The sequence below is a fragment of the Populus nigra genome, chromosome 8 (genome assembly GCF_951802175.1).
Source record: "Populus nigra chromosome 8, ddPopNigr1.1, whole genome shotgun sequence".
In the NCBI taxonomy this organism is placed as follows: Eukaryota; Viridiplantae; Streptophyta; class Magnoliopsida; order Malpighiales; family Salicaceae; genus Populus; species Populus nigra.
In genome coordinates this window covers 6,409,115-6,430,814 of record NC_084859.1, presented here as the reverse complement: position 1 = coordinate 6,430,814, position 21,700 = coordinate 6,409,115, and the positions used below count along the sequence as shown (strand labels likewise).

Sequence of the window (21,700 nt, the reverse complement as noted above, 5' to 3'; positions counted from 1 at the left end):
CAAAGGAGTTTGTTGTGATATGAATCTTTGAAGTTAAGTAATATTAAGGGTCAAAACAAGCTGAACCAAAGTTATGCTAAGTGGGTAGAGTTTGTGGAGTCATTTTCATATGTCATCAAGTATAAGAAGGGGCAAGTTAATGTAATTGTCGATGCTCTTTCTAGGAGATATGCACTGATTTTTATGTTGAATGCAAGGTTAATGGGTTTTGAACAAGTGAAGTATCAATATGCTAATGATTCCAACTTTGTTAATGTGATTGTTGAATATGCTAAGGGAGCTTGTGAAGGGTTCTTTATGCATGAAGGTTACTTGTTCAAGATGGGTGGAATGTGTATTCCTTTAGGTTCTTTACAGGAGTTGCTTGTGCGAAAGGTTTATGGTGGCGGTCTTAGTGGTCATTTTGGTGAAAAGAAGACTTATGAGCTGTTAAAAGAACATTTTTATTGGCCTATCATGTTGAAGGATGTTCACAAGGTGATTGAGAGATGTGTTGAGTGCTATATGCCATTACCTATTCCCAAGCAGCCATGGATGGGTATTAGCATTAGGAAAACAAGCCTAACAAGGTTGTTATGGGGCAGACCATTAACTTCTTGTTCTACACGAATTGGGCTCTTCTTGGACCTAAATTAGATGAATTAGAGGCTGCCCTTCATACTCTTTAGATCTCCCAAGCTCCTCTAGGTCCATCTTGCTCCATATATTATGTACAATTGCATTCAATACTCTTTTAATCTTCTTTGCTCTAACTCTATTAATTGGCCTAATTGCACCTCTAATGGGTCGTTGGCATGATTATGCTTGGTGTTGAGCTGATCCTCATCAGTTCATCATTCCATTTAAATCCAACATACTTTTTCACAATTTCAGTTAAAGGTGCAACAATATTATTAAAATTCTTCACAAACCTTCTATAAAAACTAATGAGTCCATGAAAACTCTTTACCTCACTTACCGATTTTGGTGTAGGCCAATCCCGAATGACCTTAACTTTCTCCTCATCCATTTCGATACCCTGCACAGTTATAACATAGCCAAGAAACACAATTTTCTCCAAGCAAAAGGTGTACTTCTTAAGATTAGCATACAATTGCTCACTACGCAATACACTAAGCACATTACGCATATGATCAAGATGCTAATTTAAGTTCTTGCTATAAATCAAAATGTTATCAAAATACAAAACAACAAACTTACATATAAATGCACACAATACATGATTCATTAAACACATAAACATACTACGTGCATTTGTAACTCCAAACGGCATGACTAAACCATTCATACAAACCATGCTTAGTCTTAAATGTAGTTTTCCACTCATCACCATCATTCATCCTCTAATCTGATGGTACCCACTCTTTAAGTTAATTTTAAATAAAATATATAATCCATGTAACTCATTTAGCATGTCATCAAGCTTAGGAATAGGATGTTGATACTTTACTATTATGTTGTTGACAGCACGACAGTCAACACACATCCTCCATGTTCCATCTTTTTTAGGCACAAGTAACACTGGCATGACACAAGGGCTCATAATCTCACGAATGTACCCCTTCATCATCAACTCATCTATTTGCCTTTGGAGCTCCTTCGTCTCTTCGAGGTTGCTTCTATAGGCCGGTCGATTAGGAATTGAAGCTCTTGGTATAAGGTCAATCTAATGTTCAATTCCCCTTAATGGTGGTAATCAACTAGGGATTTCTTCAGGGAATACATCATCAAACTCCTACAACAAAGAAACAACCATACTAGGAATAGCATAATCAAGTAAGATCATCAGCTTGTTAGTGAAAAACACATATATAATTTGAGCTCCTTTTGCATAAAAATTAGGTTGTTTCTTTCATTTTTCCACACTATTATCATCACACAAGCTTACTTTCTTCACTCCTCAGGTTTTACCTCCACTCTCAACCGGTTTAATTAATAATTTAGGTTTACCCAAATCTGATGGTCTTCTCTCACCATTGTCCTCACGTGAATTTTCACTCTTCCCATCCTCACACTCCCTTTTTAATTTTATTTGATCATCATACACTTGTTTTGGAGAAAGAGGTACAAGAGTAATGGTTTTATCATCCTTTATAATAGTGAACCTATTTTTAAACCCATCATGAATCGCCTTCCGATCATACTGTCATGGACGCTCCAAAAGTAAGAGATACAGATCAGCCCAACACCAAGTGTAATCATGCCAACGGCCCATTAGATGTGCCAATTGGGCCAATCACAAGAGCTAGGGCAAAGAAGCTTAAAGAAGCATTGAATGGGCTTGTTCAGAACTTATGGAGCAAGATGGACCTAGAGGGGTTTGGGACATTTAAGGAGCATGATGGATAGCCTTTAATTCATCCAGTTCAGGTCCAAGAAGAGCCCAATTCGTGTTGAACAAGGGGTTGATATGTCCGGCCCAATACCAGCATTATTAAGCTTGTTTTTTTTTTCCTAATACTACAAGGATAAAAAGTCAGCAATTTGTTCTCCTAATTAAGTAAGGAAGTTGGCCATATCTTATTCCTAAAGAGGGGAGGACTATTTAATGTTTTTCCTAACATAGGAAGGAAAGTAATTAAATCAGCAACAAAGGAGGAAATTTGTTTTCTTATTTGTCCAAGTTAAACAAGGAAATCCAAGCTAATCAAGGATATCAATGGAAAGGGGGCAGCAACACAAATTTTCCAAATAAGATTTTTCCTAGTTTATGTAGGACATCTTAAGGGTGACAAATCTGATTCTAGCATATTTAGGATGGTAATTTTTGGATTTTTATTATTTTCTTCTTAGTTTTCGAGTTATTATTACTTATTTGGGTCAATTGTAAGTGGGCTTCATATAAGTCCACCTAAGGGGGGTCCATTAGGGTTTCTTTAAGTTTAGAGTCAGTATAAATAAAGGCATAACCAAACATGTAAGGTTATGCAATTTTCAAATCAATAAACTTCTTTGCTGCACTTGTTATGTGTTGGTGGGATAATCTCCCTTCCTTGGTTCTCTAAAGAACTGAAAATGACTTATCGAAGAACAACTAGCTTCGTGGCGTCATCCTTATACTTCTTGTTCACGAGTCAATATTAGTTGGGTGAGGGTTTCCGTTTCCAATAGTGTTGGTTGCTAGGTACAAGTTATCTTTGTGTCACACTCCTATCAAACCTGATTTACTTGGCTTTCCGGGAATTGGTGTCTTTGCGTGTGGGTTGCGTGACCACATGATCACGAGATTCACATCATTTGGTATTAGAGCTTGGCTCCATTAATCAGGTTATATCCTTATGAAATTTTTGTTTCTTGTTGATTCCGCAAAACAAATTCCTTAGTATCCACTTTCTTGTTCTCCTTGAATTTGCGGCATATAAAAAAAATTGTTGTTTCATTCTATTATTGTTCAAAATATATCAGTAGCATCAAAAACAAAAAAAAAAAAAAAGAGAAAAGCAAAAAAAAAAAATCGTTCAAAAAAGATGTTTATTGGATTCTGCCGCAGAAAACTAAACAAGAGAAAATTGGATCAAATCACCTTGGAATTAGCTCAAACTTGATACTCTAATTACTGGGGTCCTAGTCGCACCACATATCAAATATGGGGTTAATTGGATATCGTTTTCTTTAGGTTTTAATTTTGGGTCTCATCAGGTCTGATTCATAACGTTTTTGCGTCAGTATATCAAACCTTATCGTAAATTGCTCAAACTTTATATTCTATCTATTTGGGTTGATTTCGCACTATATCTGATGTTTTAACTCAATTGGACATCATTTACTTTAGGTTCCAGATTCAGACTTAACTCGTCGTAAACAAGTCTGTTTTGCGTCAACTTTTGAAATTCGCTTGCTTTTTGTTGTTTTTGTTTATTGCAGTTTATTTTCATCATTTTGCATATTTTTTGTTTCTATTTTTATTCGAGTCTTCAGTTTTCTTCATATTTCGGATAGACTCGCTTGCTACTCGCGAGACTATCATCGCAGTTTTGTTTTTGCTTGTTTTCTAGTTTTCATTGCTTCTTGATTCATATATATATTTGGATTGCGCTACCAAGTTGGTTCTCTTTGGTGTTGGTTTCAGTTTCGCAAGAACCGCAAGAAGGTGAGACGAAAGGTGTGAGCATGTGAGGATATTAAGAGTGTTTGAGCGAAACACGAGCGACGTGAGGATAATTGTTTTTACCACTAACCATTTTTTGTAGGTACTATCATGTCAGATCAAAACAACACACCACCCCATCAAAACAACACACCACCCCATCACACCACCCCATCAAAACAACACACCACCCCATCCCGAGGGAGAACTTATGTTCCAAATGCAAGCCATGACGCAGATGATGAAGAGGATGAATTTTGTGATGGGAAATGTGTGTGACAGACTTGATAGGGTGGAGAAACGTGGTAACGAGGTTGGTACAAGCACCCAAAATGTGAGGAAGCTTGGGGCTGAACCGAAAGCAAACAATGGTAATAAGGCTGAAAGGCCAAGGTGGGCTGATTATGAGGATTTTGAGGAGGCCGTTGATGATATTGGTGATGGTGGTTTTGAGGATGAGGCCTAGGCCATCGGGAAGATTTTCGGCAGCCTAGAAACCAAAGGGATTATGAGAATAGAACTAGGGGCCAATTCGGCCAAAGGGAAAATTTTCGTAGTGTTGGGGGACATGCTAATTTAGATGGTGATTTGGATGCTATCAAACTGAAAATACCTTCTTTTCAAGGTAAAAACGATCCAGAGGCATATTTGGAGTGGGAGAAAAAGGTAGATAGGATTTTCAATTGCCATAACTATTCAGAGGCAAAGAAAGTGAAATTAGTAGTCATCGAATTCAAGGATTATGCACTGATTTGGTGGGATTAGAATGTTATTAGTAGAAGGAGGAGTGGAGAGAGGCCGGTAGCATCGTGGGAGGAGATGAAAGTGTTGATGAGAAGGCGATTTGTGCCTAACCTCTTTTATAGAGATTTGTATTTGAAATTGCAAGGTTTGAATCAGGGTTCTAGGTCCGTGGATGAGTATTTCAAGGAGATGGAGATTGCCATGATTCGGGCCAATGTGATTGAGGATCGGGAAGCTACTATGGCTGATTTCTAAATGGGCTGAATAGGGACATTGCGAATGTTGTAGAATTACAACATTGTGTGGAATTGGAGGACATGGTCCATATGGCAATGAAGGTGGAGAGGCAAATAACAAGAAGGGGCAATACACGTTTTCAGACCAATTCGGCTTCATCTTCCTCAACATGGAGGCCGAATTTGAAGAGAGAGGGGGCTGTCCAACCAAAGCCTTATGCAAAGGCCGAACCACCTAAGGCCAGAAAGGATACTCATACGGATGGGAATGGTAAATCTGAATCTCAACCTACTCGTGATAGAGATATTAAATGCTTTAAATGTTTAGGGAAGGGGCATATTGCATCTCAGCGTCTAAACCGAAAAGTTAAGCTTACAAGAGACAATGGGGAGGTTGAATCTGAAGGTGACAAATCTGAAAGTGAAGAGATGCCACCTTTGATGGATTGTAGTGATGAGGAGATTGCATATCCTGTTGAGGGAGAGGCCTTGGTTATAAGGCGTGCGCTGAACATGCAAATCAAGGAAGATGATGTAGATCAGCAACGGGAAAATATATTTCACACTCGATGTCACATCCAAAATAAGGTATGTAGCATGATAATTGATGGAGGTAGTTGTGCTAATGTTGCTAGTGATACCCTTGTAAAGAAATTGAATCTAAGTTGTATTAAGCATCCTAGGCCTTATAGATTGCAATGGTTGAATGAATGTGGTGAAGTGAGGGTTACTAAGCAAGTTTTGATTGCGTTTGCTATTGGAAAGTATTCTGATGAGATTTTGTGTGATGTAGTCTCAATGCATGCTAGTCACTTACTTTTGGGGCGTCCATGGCAGTTTGATCGGAAAGCGATTTATGATGGGTTTAGAAATAGGTTCACCATTGTAAAGGATGGTAAAACCATCACTTTTGTACCTCTTTCTCCAAAACAAGTGTATGATAATCAAATGAAATTAAAAAAAGAATGTGAGGATAGGAAGAGTGAAAATTCACGTGAGGACAATGGTGAGAGAAAACCATCAGATTCGGCTAAACCTAAATCATTAATTAAACCGGTTGAGAGTGGAGGTAAAAACAGAGGAGTGAAGAAAGTAAGCTCGTGTGATGATAGTAGTATGGAAAAATTAAAGAAACAACCTAATTTTTATGCAAAAGGATCTCAAATCAGATCTGCATTTTTCACTAATAAGCCAATGATCTTATTTGTGTATAAGGAGGCTTATTTTAACACTGACGATCTTGATTCTGCTATTCCTAGTGTGGCTATTTCTTTGATGTAGGAGTTTGATGATGTATTCCCTGAAGACATCCCTAATGGATTACCACCATTAAGGGGGATTGAACATCAAATAGACCTTGTGCCCGAAGCTTTGATTCCTAACTGCCCAGCCTATAGAAGCAACCTCGAGGAGACAAAGGAGCTTCAAAGGCAAGTAGATGAGTTGATGATGTAGGGGTACATTCGTGAGAGTATGAGTCCTTGTACTGTGCCAGTGCTACTTGTGCCTAAAAAGGATGGAACATAGAGGAGTGTGTTGAGTGTCGTGTCGTCAATAACATAACGGTAAAGTATCGACATCCTATTCCTAGGCTTGATGACATGCTAGATGAGTTACATGGATCATGTATTTTCTCTAAAATTGACCTAAAAAGTGGGTACCATCAGATTAGGATGAAAGAGGGTGATGAGTGGAAAACTGCATTTAAGACTAAACATGGTTTGTATGAATGGTTAGTCATGCCGTTTGGACTTACAAATGTGCCTAGCACGTTTATGCGTTTAATGAATCATGTATTGTGTGCGTTTATAGGTAAGTTTGTTGTTGTGTATTTTGATGACATTTTGATCTATAGCAAGAACTTAAATGAGCATCTTGATCATTTGTGTAATGTACTTAGTGTGTTGCGTAGTGAGCAATTATATGCTAATCTTAAGAAGTGTACCTTTTGTATGGAAAAAATTGTGTTTCTTGGCTATGTCGTAACTGCACAGGGTATCGAGATGGACAAGGAGAAAGTTAAGGCCATTCGGGATTGGCCTACACCAACATCAGTAAGTGAGGTAAGGAGTTTTCATGGACTTGCTAGTTTTTATAGAAGGTTTGTGAAGGATTTTAGTACTATTGCTGCACCTTTAACTGAAATTGTAAAAAAGTCTGTTGGATTCAAATGGAATGATGAACAGGATAAGGCTTTTAATTTGTTGAAAGATAAACTTTGTTTGACGCCTGTTTTAGTTTTGCCAGACTTTACAAGAGCTTTTGAAGTTGAATGTGATGCGTCAGGTATTGGTATAGGAGTTGTGTTAATGCAGGATAAGAGGCCCATTGCGTATTTCATTGTAAAACTTAATGGGGTAGCTTTGAATTACCCTACATATGACAAGGAGCTCTATGCCATGGTAAGAACTTTAGAGATGTGGCAGCATTACCTGTGGGCCAAGGAGTTTGTAATACATTCTAATCATGAATCATTGAAGCACTTGAAATGGCAAGGTAAGTAGAGTAGGAGACATGCCAAATGGGTGGAATTTATTGAAACCTTTCCGTATGTGATCAAGTATAAGCAAGGAAAAGAAAACATTATGGTTGATGCACTTTCGCGCAAGTATGTTCTTTTATCTACTTTGGATGCTAGATTTCTAGGATTTGAACATATAAAAGAATTGTACAAGGATGATAATGATTTTGCTAATGTTTACAATGCTTGCGAAACTTCAGCTTTTGGAAAGTTTTATAGACTTGATGGATATTTGTTTAAAGAGAACCGATTGTGTGTTCCATTGAGTTCTATGCGTGAATTTTTTTTTTGGTAAGTTGACGTATATATTAAAAGAAGAAGATACAAATATTATAAGGGGCATACCCCAGATTTACAATGATAACATAAACATAAAACAACAGATGGCTACATGCTAGCCACTGACCATAAAACTGAAACCTCACTAGATTCGTTAAGGAAACCAATACAACCAGCTAACTAACAAATTAAGAATCTATGTTATTCACCTTCCAAGCTCGTTGGATCCTTTTGTTTTCATTTGTTGGTACGACATTCCTCATCAAATCAAGCTTATCACAAATGATACATTCGATTTGATTAAAGGCCAAAGTTGAAGTTCTAGACATTCCAGCAAAGATCCTTGCATTCCGTTCTTGCCATACATGGTACACTGTAGCTGCGAAACTCAGTTTATGAGAAAAATTGATGAAACTCTTGGCCATGCCAAGAGACAGTGGCCCATCTAATCCACTCATCCCAGCCTTTTGTCATTCTTGGAATGTCGCATCTGTCACAAACATCCCACCAGATTGCTTTAGTATAGGAGCATTCAAAGAACAAGTGGTTGTGATCCTCATTGTTGCGGAGACAGAGTGAGCATCTATTGGGACCATGTATACCAAACCGATGAAGTTTATCTTGAGTTGTGAGTTTCTGTTGGACAGCCACCCATAGAAGAAATGAATGTCTTGGAACAGCATTCTTGAACCACACAATGTCATGCCATTCAACCATCTGACGATGACGTCTTAGTTGTTCCCAAGCTACTTTGATCGAGAATCTGTTATTTGGCGAATACAACCAAACTATCTCATCCTTTTGCCCCATCTTAGGATTAGAATTGGAAGGAATAGCTTCTATAATGGGGTGCCAGCCAATAGCTTGGGTGGTAGGAGTTTTCCATTCTGAGTTATGAATTAGCACATTCACGTTCGCGTTCTTGGCTATACCTGAATCATAGATGAATCTTTCCCTGTAAGAATCCGCGAGTGGGCTGTGAGGATGCCAATTGTCAAACCATAGAGAGGTTGTCATTCCATCTCCTATGATGTACTTCATCTTCGGCCATGCTAAGGATCTGAGCTTTAGAATCTTTCCTCAAGCCCAAGAGCAATTCTGTGGCGTCTTGATTATCCAGAAATTCCTACCTCACAACAGATTGGATCTGATCCAAGTAGACCATATTGAGCCATCTGAGTCATTGCACAGGTTCCAAATGTGTTTCAACAAAGCAATCTTGTTCCATTATGTTATCCTTTTTATTCCTAGCCCCCCTCCTTTTTTGGAAGACATACCTGATCCCAAGCCACTTTAGCCCCAGTAGTTCTTATATCTGAACCTGACTAAAGAAAGGATTTCATAATTTGCTCCACATTTTTAATTACTTGCCCATGTAAGAGAAAGAGAGATGCCCCCTAGACCTGTATGGAAAATAAGACTGAATTAATCAGTTGTACCCGTCCTGCATACGAGAGTGTTCTACAAGTCCAATGTCGAACTTTAGAGGTGATTCGATCCACGAGGCCCTTACAATAAACAGCCTTTAGTCTGGACGAGAGAAGAGGTACTCCCAAATATTTCATAGGGAGCTCCCCCTCTCTAAACCCAAGAATATGAATAATTTGTTCCCTCCGAGCATTTAACACAACGCTCAAGAAGATGTCACTTTTGTTTGGATTTGGATACAGACCTGATAAATCTTGAAACTTTGTGAGCACAGTTCTGATCATACGAATTGAGTTTACATCCCCGTTGCTAAAAATCATCAAGTCGTCAGCAAAACAAAGATGAGAAATTTTGTCCTTCTTGCATCTCCAGTGGAACTTGAATTCTTGGTTGGCACTCATCTTGCAGAATAGCCCCCAAAGGATTTCCATACATAGGACAAACAAATATGGGGACAATGGATCCCCTTGTCTCAGCCCTCTTCCCCCTTGAAAGTAACCTGCAAGCTCACCATTAACGTTGATAGAGAATTGACATGATGTAACACAAACAATGATCCAATCAATGACTGTTCTAGGGAATTCCATTTTTATTAACATAGCGTCAACAAAATCCCACCGCACCAAGTCATAAGCCTTCATCAGATCAACTTTCATAGCACAACAAGCAGGTCCCGTAGATTTATGATAGCCTTTCATTAGTTCCTGAGACAAAAGAATGTTGTCACTGATTCTCCGTCCTAAGATAAAAGCAGTCTGATATGGACCAACTAAGGATGGCAAAACAACTTTGATTCTCCCAGCTAGAATCTTAGCGATGCATTTGTACACTATATTGCAGCAAGATATAGGACGAAAATCTATCAACCTTGTAGGATTAGCAACTTTAGGAATAAGGGAAATGGATGTAGCATTCATTTCTTTAAGCATTCTACGAGTTTGAAAGAAGGATCTAATAGCGTTGATTACATCTTCCCCAACTATGTGCCACATTCATTTGAAGAAACCTGCGTTAAAGCCATCCGGACCAGGGGCTTTGTTGTTCTTCAAACTAAACATAGCATGCTTAATCTCCTCCCTTGTTACATCTTGTGCGAGTACTTGCTGTTGCGTTGAGGACAGTTTCAAGTTAATTGCCGATTCCATCACTTCCTCATTCAGAACCCTAGGCATCTCATCCATCCTCCCTTGTAAGTGATAGAAGCTTATTTCTATTCTGTCTTCTATTTACTGATTTGTGAAAGTAGTGCTCATAAAAAAAAAGATTTGTGAAAGTAGCTAGTATTCTGATCCCCCAAGCTAAGCCATTGTATCCTTGCCTTCTGTTTGAAAAAACTCTCTTCAGCCCTGACGGTAGAAGCGTATTTACGAACAACATCCCTTTCTCGCATGCACAAAATTGGATTCTCATGCGCTGTATGCAGAGCCTGTTGAGCCTTATCCATTTCATTTTTGCATCTTTAACTTTATCTGAAATGTTGGAGAAGTGAGTCATATTGAAAAGTTTCAATTCCTACTTTAACTTTCTTAGTTTGGAACACAGCTGATACATTGGACAACCCCTCGAATTCTGATCCCATACCTTCTTCACCAAGGGCATGAACTCGTCATGATCCATCCACATATCGAAGAATCTGAATGGTTTCTTTATGTTCTGATCATTGCCAATAACCCTTACCACCATAGGAGAATGGTTTGACATACCCGAAGGCAAAAATCTCGCTTTCGATAATGGGAAGTTCAGATTCCACTGCTCATTGACAAACACTCTATCTAGTTTCCGCATAATCAGATTCTCAGGACATTGGTTCGACCAAGTATAATGCATACAATTTATGACCTGTGAGGAGAGAGAGAGAGAGAAAAGAGAGAAAGAGAGAGAGAGTGGTGCTGTCGGAGCTACATCTACTCCGTCCACCGTTGGATTATTCTCATTTTTTACTATGTTGTTCCTTCCAACCTTCTCCCAACATTGACCGAACGGATTTGTTATCCAATCAACGAGGTAAGAGATATTGATCTCGCAATATTTCTACTATTCTGCATTTTCAGTTCTGGAACTATAGAGAAGTGGTGAAATTGCAGCATATTGCATGGATTTTCTTCATGATTTCTGTTATGGCTGTCATAGACATGAAGGCCTTTGCCATATGTGAAGATTAAATCACAGTTCTTTGGAAAAGTTTCAATTTTCTTGCTAGTTCCAGAGTGGTTTGTCGTAGCTTGATCTCCTTTGTTCACCGTTGGATCGTTACCATATTTGAGTATGTTGTTCTTCGGAACCTACTCTACGTCTTGACCGAACGGATTTTTGTTACAATCAGTGTGCTGGGAGATATTGGCCTCGTAATTCTGTTATTTCTGAGCTTAGGTTGCTTCTTGGACTCAGTTTATCTTATTAGAATTTTGCTCTCTCTAATATTTGTATGCTACCATAATGTCTCTATGTTCTTCTGTGGAAAATGTTCCAATGGTTAGCTCTCACATTGAACAACATAATCAAGTTAAGTCTGGACATACATTAAGATTAGAACTGCAAGATATGTTGAATAGCCATGGGATGAGGATTTCTCAGTTTCAAGCTGATTCTGATGCTAGAATAGAGAAACACTCTACTGCCCAAGCTTCTAATGGTGTTCCAGAAATGAACCATGTGTTGGGTTCTAAAGTTGATGAGGTGAAGGTAGGGTCTTATCAACAAGAACAACTAAAACCTAGACCCAAATTGAATTTTTTAAATGCTTTGAAGGGTTCTGGTGTTGATGACAATGAGGGTAGCAAGACCCTTGGCATTAGTTCAGTCCGTAATCTGCACTTTGCTCCCCCTACTATGACTGATGGTCGTGTGACAGTAGCTCCTCCTCTTGATGTGTTTGAAGATGGCTGTGAATTTTGGAAATCCACCCTAGTTGGTCATTTTGTGGGGCAGAAATTACCGTATCCCGTGGTTAATTCTATTGCCAAAAGAATATGGAGCTCCTACGGTCTATCAGAAGTTTTGTCTTCGGATAATGGCTTCTTCATCTTCACCTTTGATTCGGTTGATCATGCCATTAATGTGCTGGAAAGAGCCCCATGGCACATGGCAAACAGGCCTTTGGTGCTTAAACGTTGGCAACCGAACATGCAATTTTTGAAAGATGATTTGGCAAGAGTTCCGGTATGGGTTAAGCTGTATAATGTCCCTCTCGAGTATTGGACTATTAAGGGGCTGAGCTGTGTAGCGAGTGCTATTGGAGTCCCCCTTCATGCGGATCATACGACATTGTTGCGTAAAAGGCTTAGTTACGCAAGAGTTTGCGTTGAGATAGATGCTTCGAAGACGTTGGTTAAGGAATATGATCTTCGCTGTCCAAATGGGTTATTCATAACAATTTCAGCTGAATACGAATGGATACCGTCGAAGTGCAGTAATTGCAATGTCTTTGGACACACCACAGCGCTATGTGCTACTAATAACATTGATAATCTTAAAGTGGTGGCAGAGGGTAAGAGGAATCTAGGAGCTATGAACTCTAAATCTGCGGATAACAAGCCGAATCAGTTTCAGTGGCAGGTAGTTGGTAAACGAAACAAGGGTTCTGTGAGTGGGGAGAATGCTCCCTTGGCATCTAAAGTGGGTAATTGTGATGAGAATGGTTGTTCAACATCTGGTATACATATGCCTGATTGTAATATGAATGATCATGCGACATCAGATGTGTGCAATGCTGGTTGTCATGAAGACGAAAATCCTTCCTCTCCTCTTGTCTTGAAGAGTTTACGAGAAGACATGAAACAGGAGCAAGGGGCGGCAAGTACTGCTTTAGATCAAGATATGGACGCAATGGGAGGTGATACAGATGGGGAACCAACCGATATCATGACAACCCCTCAAACCCTGAATTCCACCGAAAGGGAAACTGTTAATCAGTTAGCTATTAAGGCTAGAGACTCTCTAGAGAAAAAGAAAAGGGGTTCAAAAGCCTCTTCAAAGAAGAATCAGAAATCTGGCTCCTCTCCACGAGGCACGTCAAGGTAATCTTTGTGTTGTTGTTTGTACTCCTCTCTATTTTCCTATGATTATTGGATGTTGGAATATTAGAGGTTTGAATGATCCTATAAAGCATTCAGAATTGCGTAGACTCATCCATCAAGAGAGGATAGCTTTTTTTGGTTTGGTTGAAACTCGAGTTAAAGACAAGAATAAAGATAATGTTTCTAAACTTCTTCTGCGTTCTTGGTCCTTCTTGTATAATTATGATTTCTCTTGTCGTGGTCGTATTTGGGTTTGTTGGAATGCTGATACGGTGAAGGTGGATGTTGTTGGAATGTCAGACCAGGCTATTCATGTTTCTGTCACTATATTAGCTACCAAAATCAGTTTCAATACTTCAATTATTTATGGAGACAACAATGCTTCCTTACGTGAGGCATTATGGGCTGATATAGTGAGTCGTAGTGATGGATGGGAGTCAACCCCGTGGATTCTTATGGGTGACTTTAATGCTATCCGCAACCAGTCGGACAAGTTAGGAGGGTCTACTACGTGGGCTGGTACCATGGACAGATTGGATACATGTATTCGAGAAGCGAAAGTAGATGATCTTCGGTATTCAGGAATGCATTATACTTGGTCGAACCAATGTCCTGAGAATCTGATCATGCGGAAACTTGATAGAGTACTTGTTAATGAGAAGTGGAATCTGAACTTTCCATTATCGGAAGCGAGATTTTTGCCTTCGGGTATGTCAGACCATTCTCCTATGGTGGTAAAGGTTATTGGCAATGATCAGAACATAAAGAAACCATTCAGATTCTTCGATATGTGGATGGATCATGACGAGTTCATGCCCTTGGTGAAGAAGGTATGGGATCAGAATTCGGGGGGTTGTCCAATGTATCAGCTGTGTTGCAAATTAAGAAAGCTAAAGCAGGAATTGAAACTTTTCAATATGGCTCACTTCTCTAACATTTCAGATAGAGTTAAAGATGCAAAAAACGAAATGGATAAGGCTCAACAGGCTCTGCATACAGCGCATGAGAATCCAATTTTGCGCATGCGAGAAAGGGATGCTGTTCGTCTATACGCTTCTACCGTCAGGGCTGAAGAGAGTTTTTTCAAACAGAAGGCAAGGATACAATGGCTTAGCTTGGGGGATCAGAATACTAGCTACTTTCACAAATCAGTAAATGGAAGACAGAATAGAAATAAGCTTCTATCACTTACAAGGGAGGATGGAGAGGTTGTCGAAGGACACGAGGCAGTCAAATCAGAAGTAATTGCATACTTCCATCGTGTGTTAGGAGTGGATCAGATGCCTAGGGTTCTGAACGAGGAAGTGATGGACTCGGCAATTAACTTGAAACTGTCTTCAACGCAACAGCATCTACTCGCACAAGATGTAACAAGGGAGGAGATTAAGCATGCTATGTTTAGTTTGAAGAACAACAAAGCCCCTGGTCCGGATGGCTTTAATGCAGGTTTCTTCAAAAGAATGTGGCACATAGTTGGGGAAGATGTAATCAACGCTGTTAGATCCTTCTTTCAGACTCGTAGAATGCTTAAAGAAATGAATGCTACATCCATTTCTCTTATTCCTAAAGTTGCTAATCCTACAAGGTTGACTGATTTCGTCCTATATCTTGCTGCAATACAGTGTACAAATGCATCGCTAAGATTCTAGCTGGGAGAATCAAAGTTGTTTTGCCATCCTTAGTTGGTCCATATCAGACTGCTTTTATCTTAGGACGGAGAATCAGTGACAACATTCTTTTGTCTCAGGAACTAATGAAAGGCTATCATAAATCTACGGGACCTGCTCGTTGTGCTATGAAAGTTGATCTGATGAAGGCTTATGACTCGGTGCGGTGGGATTTCGTTGACGCCATGTTAATAAAAATGGGATTCCCTAGAACAGTCATTGATTGGATCATGGTTTGTGTTACATCATGTCAATTCTCTATCAACGTCAATGGTGAGCTTGCAGGTTACTTTCAAGGGGGAAGAGGGCTGAGACAAGGGGATCCATTGTCGCCATATTTGTTTGTCCTATGTATGGAAATCCTTTCGGGGCTATTCTGCAAGATGAGTGCCAACCAAGAATTCAAGTTCCACTGGAGATGCAAGAAGGACAAAATTTCTCATCTTTGTTTTGCTGACGACTTGATGATTTTTAGCAACGGGGATGTAAAGTCAATTCGTATGATCAGAACGGTGCTCACAAAGTTTCAAGACCTATCAGGTCTGTATCCAAATCCAAACAAAAGTGACATCTTCTTGAGCGGTGTGTTAAATGCTGAGAAGGAGCAAATTATTCATATTCTTGGGTTTAGAGAGGGGGAGCTCCCTATGAAATATTTGGGAGTACCTCTTCTCTCATCCAGACTAAAGGCTGTTTATTGTAAGGGCCTCGTGGATCGAATCACCTCTAAAGTTCGACATTGGACTTGTCGAACACTCTCGTATGCAGGACGGGTACAACTGATTAATTCAGTCTTATTTTCCATACAAGTCTATTGGGCATCTCTCTTTCTCTTACCTGGGCAAGTAATTAAAAATGTGGAGCAAATTATGAAATCCTTTCTTTGGTCAGGTTCAGATATGAGAACTACTGGGGCTAAAGTGGCTTGGGATCAGGTATGTCTTCCAAAAAAGGAGGGGGGGCTAGGAATAAAACGGATAACAGAATGGAACAAGATTGCTTTGTTGAAACACATTTGGAACCTGTGCAATGACTCAGATGGCTCAATATGGTCTACTTGGATCAGATCCAATCTGTTGCGAGGTAGGAATTTCTGGACAATCAAGACACCACAGAATTGCTCTTGGGCTTGGGGAAAGATTCTAAAGCTGAGATCCTTAGCATGGCCGAAGATGAAGTACATCATAGGAGATGGAATGACAACCTCTCTATGGTTTGACAATTGGCATCCTCACAGCCCACTCGCGGATTCTTACGGGGAAAGATTCATCTATGATTCAGGTATGGCCAAGAACGCGAAGGTGAATGTGCTAATTCATAACTCAGAATGGAAAACTCCTACCACCCAAGCTATTGGCTGGCACCCCATTATAGAAGCTATTCCTTCCAATTCTAATCCTAAAATGGGGCAAAAGGATGAGATAGTTTGGTTGGATTCACCAAATCACAGATTCTCGATCAAAGTAGCTTGGGAACAACTAAGACGTCATCGTCAGATGGTTGAATGGCATGACATTGTGTGGTTCAAGAATGCTGTTCCAAGACATTCATTTCTTCTATGGATGGCTGTCCAACAGAAACTCACAACTCAAGATAAACTTCATCGGTTTGGTATACATGGTCCCAATAGATGCTCGCTCTGTCTCCGCAACAATGAGGATCACAACCACTTGTTCTTTGAATGCTCCTATACTAAAGCGATCTGGTGGGATGTTTGTGACAGATGCGACATTCCAAGAATGACAAAAGGCTGGGATGAATGGATTCGATGGGCCATTGTCTCTTGGCATGGCAAGAGTTTCGTCAATTTTTCTCGTAAACTGAGTTTTGCAGCTACAGTGTATCATGTATGGCAAGAACGGAATGCAAGGATCTTTGCTGGAATGTCTAGAACTTCGAATTTGGTCTTTAATCAAATCGAATGTATCATCCGTGATAAGCTTGATTTGATGAGGAATGTCGCACCAACAAATGAAAACAAAAGGATCCAACGAGCTTGGAGGGTGAATACCATAGATTCTTAATTTGTTAGTGAGCTGGTTGTATTGGTTTCCCTAACGAATCCAGTGAGGTTTCAGTGTTATGGTCGGTGGCTAGCTTGTAGCCATCTGTTGTTTTATGTTTCTGTTATCATTGTAAATCTGGGGTATGCCCCTTATAATGTTTGTATTTTCTTCTTTTAATACATACGTCAACTTACCAAAAAAAAAAAGTATAATGCATACCTGAATATCGAAGATCATCTACTTTCGCTTCTCGAATACATGTATCCAATCTGTCCATAGTACCAGCCCACGTAGTAGACCCTCCTAACCTGTCCAACTGGTTACGGGTAGCATTAAAGTCACCCATAAGAATCCACAGGGTTGACTCCCCAATAGGAAAATAGAGAGAAGTACAAACAACACCACAAAGATTACCTTGACGTGCCTCCTAGAGAGGAGCGAGATTTCTTATTCTTCTTTGAAGAGGCTTTTGAACCCATTTTCTTTTTCTCTAGAGAGTCTCTAACCTTAATAGCTAACTGATTAATAGTTTCCCTTTCGGTGGAATTCAGGGTTTGAGGGGTTGTCAGGATCGTTGACGTTAACTCCTTATCGGTTCGTTCCTCATATGTATCACCTCCCATTGCGTCCATATCTTGATCTAAAGCAGTACTTGCAGCCCCTTGCTCCTATTTCATGTCTTCTCGTAAACTCTTCAAGACAAGAGGAGAGGAAGGATTTTCATCTTCATGAAAAGCAGCATTGCGAACATCTGATGCCGCATGATCATTCATATTACAATCAGACATATGTATACCAGATGTTGAACAACCATTCTCATTACAATTACCCACTTTAGATGCCAAGGGAGCATTCTCCCCACTCATAGAACCCTTGTTTCGTTTACCAACTACCTACCACTGAAACTGATTCTACTTGTTATCCGCAGATTTAGAGTTCATAGCTCCTAGATTCCTCTTACCCTCTTCCACCACTTTAAGATTATCAATGTTATTAGTAGCACATAGCGCTGTGGTGTGTCCAAAGACATTGCAATTACTGCACTTCGACGGTATCCATTCGTACTCAGCTGAAATTGTTATGAATAACCCATTTGGACAGCGAAGATCATATTCCTTAACCAACATCTTCGAAGCATCTATCTCAACGCAAACTCTTGCGTAACTAAGCCTTTTTCACAACAATGTAGTATGATCCGCATGAAGGGGGACTCCAATAGCACTCGCTACACAGCTCAACCCCCTAATAGTCCAATACTCGAGAGGGACATTATACAGCCTAACCCATACCGGAACTCTGGCCAAATCATCTTTCAAAAATTGCATGTTCGGTTGCCAACGTTTAAGCACCAAAGGCCTGTTTGCCATGTGCCATGGGGCTCTTTCCAGCACATTAGTGGCATGATCGACAGAATCAAAAGTGAAGATGAAGAAACCATTATCCGAAGACAAAACTTCTGATAGACCGTAGGAGCCCCATATTCTTTTGGCAATAGAATTAACCACGGGATACGGTAATTTCTGCCCCACAAAATGACCAACCAGTGTGGATTTCCAAAATTCGCAGCCATCTTTAAACACATCAAGTGGAGGAGCTACTGTCACACGACCATCAGTCGTAGTAGGGGGAGCAAAGTGCAAATTACAGACTGAACTAATGCCAAGGGTCTTGCTACCCTCATTGTCATCAACATCAGAACCCTTCAAAGCATTTAAAAAATTCAATTTGGGTCTAAATTTTAGTTGTTCTTGTTGATGAGACCCTACCTTCACCTCATCAACTTTAGAACCCAACACATGGTTCATTTCTAGAACAACATTAGAAGCTTGGACAGTAGAGTGTTTCTCTATGCTAACATCAGAATCAGCTTGAAACTGAGAAATCCTCATCCCATGGCTATTCAACATATCTTGCAGTTCTAATCTTAATGTATGTCCAGACTTAACTTGATTTCGTTGTTCAATGTTAGAGCTAACCATTAGAACATTTTCCATAGAAGAACATAGAGACATTATAGTAGCATACAAATACTGGAGAGAACAAAATTCTAAGAAGATAAACTGAGTCCAAGAAGCAACCTAAGCTCAGAAATAACAGCAACCTAATCTCATAAACAACAAGATGCAGATTAGTTCATGAAGGAAGAAGAGAATTACAGAATTACGAGGCCAATATCTCCCAGCACACTAATTGTAACAATGATCCGTTCGGTCAAGATGTAGAGTAGGTTCCAAAGAACAACATACTCAAAAATGGTAACGATCCAACGGTGAACAAAGGAGATCAAGCTACGACAAACCACTCTGAAACTAGCAAGAAAAATAAAACTTTTTCCAAAGAACTGTGATTTAATCTTCACATATGGCAAATGCCTTCATGTCTATGATAGTCATAAGAGAAATCATGAACAAAATCCATTCATTATGCTGCAACTTCACCACTTCTCCATAGTTCCAGAACTGAAAATGCAGAATAGTAGAAATATTGCGAGATCAATCTCTTACCTCGTTGATTGGATAACAGATCCGTTCGGTCAATGTTGAGAGAAGGTGGGAAGGAACAACATAGTCAGAAATGAGAGCAATCCAACAGTGGACAGAGTAGATGTAGCTCCGACAGCACCACACTCTCTCTCTTTCTCTCTTTTTGTTCTATGCGTGAATTGCTTGTACGTGAAGCACATGGGGGCAGTTGATGCGCATTTTGGTGTTGTTAAGACTTTGGATGTGTTGCATGAGCATTTTTATTGGCCTAAAATGAAAAAAGATGTGCAACGCATATGTGATAAATGCATAACTTGTAGGAAAGCAAAGTATAGGACTCAACCACATGGCTTGTATACCCCTTTGCCTGTACCTAAGGAGCCATGGGTAGACATTTCGATGGATTTCATCTTAGGTTTACCTAGGTTAAAACGGGGTAGGGATTCAATCTTTGTAGTTGTTGATAGTTTTCAAAGGTGGCACACTTTATTCCATGTCATAAAACCGATGATGCCACTAACATTGTTTATTTGTTCTTTAGGGAGATAGTACGACTTCACGGGGTCCCTAAGAGCATTGTTTCTGATAGAGATGTTAAGTTCCTTAGCTATTTTTGGAAGGTGTTATAGGGAAAATTGGGTACTAAACTGTTGTTTTCAACTACTTGTCACCCCAAACAGATGGACAAACCGAAGTAGTTAATAGGACCTTAACACAACTTTTACGTGCTGTCATTCAAAAAAACTGAAAGAATTGGGAAGATTGTTTGCCATTTATAAAGTTTGCATATAATCGTAGTGTGCACTTAACTACTGAATTTTCACTATTTGAAATTGTGGATGGATTTAACCCTTTAACTCCAATGGATTTGATTCCTTTGCCTATTGATGAAAGGGTTAGTTTGGATGGTAATCATAAAGCACAGGTGGTGAAAACACTCCATAAGAGTGTGCGGCAACAAATTGAAAAGAGGAATCGTGTGTATGCGACCAAAGCCAATAAGGGGCGCAAACATATTGTCTTTCAGCTCGGCGATTGGGTTTTGGTGCTTATACACAAGGAGAGATTTCCGGCCCATAGGAAATCAAAGCTACAACCACAAGCAGATGGGTCATTTCAGATACTTAAGAGGATCAATGACAATGCTTATAAAGTTGATTTGCCAAGTGAGTATGGTGTTAGTACCTTTAATGTTTCTAATCTTACTCTGTTTGATGTAGGCAATGATTCGAGGTCGAATCCTTTTGAAGAGAGAGGGGATGATGCGGATCAGCCCAACACCAAGCGTAATCATGCCAACGACCTATTAGAGGTGCCAATTGGGCCAATCACAAGAGCTAGGGCAAAGAAGCTTAAAGAAGCATTGAATGGGCTTGTTCAGAACTTATGGAGCAAGATGGACCTAGAGGGGCTTGGGACATTTAAGGAGCATGATGGACAGCCTTTCATTCATCCAGTTCAGGTCCAAGAAGAGCCCAATTCATGTGGAACAAGGGGTTGATATGTCCGGCCCAATACCAGCCTTGTTAGGCTTGTTTTTTTTCCTAATGCTACCACGATAAAAAGTCAACAATTTATTCTCCTAATTAAGTAAAGAAGTTGGCCATATCTTATTCCTAAATAGGGGAGGACTATTTAATGCTTTTCCTAACATAGGAAGGAAAGTAATTAAATCAGCAACAAAGGAGGAAATTTGTTTTCTTATTTGTCCAAGTTAAATAAGGAAATCCAAGCTAATCAAGGATATCAAAGGAAAGGGGGCAGCAACATAAATTTTCCAAATCAGATTTTTCCTAGTTTATGTAGGACCTTTTAAGGGTGACAAATCTGATTCTAGTATATTTAGGATGGTAATTTTTAGATTTTTATTATTTTCTTCTTAGTTTTCAAGTTATTATTACTTATTTGGGTCAATTGTAAGTGGGTTTCATATAAGTCCACCTAAGGGGAGTCCATTAGGGTTTCTTTAAGTCTAGAGTCAATATAAATAAAGGCATAACCAAACATGTAAGGTTACACAATTTTCAAATCAATAAACTTCTTTGCTGCACTTGTTATGTGTTGGTGGGATAATCTCCCTTCATTGGTTTTCTAAAGAACTGAAAACGACTTATCGAAGAACAACTGGCTTTGTGGCGTCATCCTTATACTTCTCGTTCGCGAGTCAATATTCGTTGGGTGGGGGTTTCCATTTCCAATAGTGCTGGTGCCTAGGTACAAGTTATCTTTGTGT

General features: G+C 39.5%; 1 pseudogene; it reads left to right on the top strand.

Moving 5' to 3' along the window:
- Positions 1 to 201: 201 nt before the first annotated feature.
- LOC133701547 (uncharacterized) lies at positions 202 to 20,623 on the top strand (annotated as a pseudogene).
- The last annotated feature ends 1,077 nt before the right edge of the window (positions 20,624 to 21,700 follow it).